General features: G+C 48.6%; 1 non-coding gene across 1 annotated transcript; it reads right to left on the bottom strand.

Moving 5' to 3' along the window:
• Positions 1 to 230: 230 nt before the first annotated feature.
• Positions 231 to 357, bottom strand: LOC118731074. The gene has a single exon (XR_004991773.1). It is a non-coding gene; the product is annotated as a small nucleolar RNA SNORA38 (small nucleolar RNA).
• Between the last annotated feature and the right edge of the window lie 221 nt (positions 358 to 578).

Here is a 578-nt window from a genome sequence, read left to right as displayed (position 1 = left end):
ACTAACAATGAGGACACATAAGCCTTGAAGGGAGTAGTCAGATTGGTGGGATGTCTCCACATGGTGGTGCAGAGGCCCATGCTTCTTGCATTTGTTTCCCTGCTTCTCCCTGGGGCCTGATCCTTGACTTCAGTCATAGCTGGGCTGCAGACAAGGAGGTGCTACCATTCACAGAAAACAGAGTGGAAATGCAGGTAATCAGATTTTTTTTTCTTCTTTCTTTTCTTTTTCTATGTGGGATGGTTGATCCTGAGCCTGCAGGAAGTCTTGAGGTTCCAGACTTCTCCAAGTGCGCATTTCTTTGTCTCCAATTACATCCAAAGACAGGGAAACCACAGACTCGCCTTTGTAGGAGGGTCAGAATTTCCTAAGTACCTACATTTCATACATCACTTTCACTCACATTCCATAGTCTCTGAACATGTAGCTTCTAGCGTGGAGGCCACACTCCCAGCCCAACACTATTCCTCTGGAAGGAGAGCAGATACCTAGCAGGCTCTACCACACTGTCTGCCCCTTTCACAGGATCCCTGGTCCCCTCCATGAGGTGGGGCTTCCATCTTCCCTCCTCTGTCTCC

This window comes from Pipistrellus kuhlii, unplaced genomic scaffold (assembly GCF_014108245.1).
Source record: "Pipistrellus kuhlii isolate mPipKuh1 unplaced genomic scaffold, mPipKuh1.p scaffold_m20_p_3, whole genome shotgun sequence".
NCBI lineage: Eukaryota > Metazoa > Chordata > Mammalia > Chiroptera > Vespertilionidae > Pipistrellus > Pipistrellus kuhlii.
The sequence above is the reverse complement of the archived record's forward strand: the minus strand, read 5'-3'. Positions and strand labels throughout refer to the sequence as shown.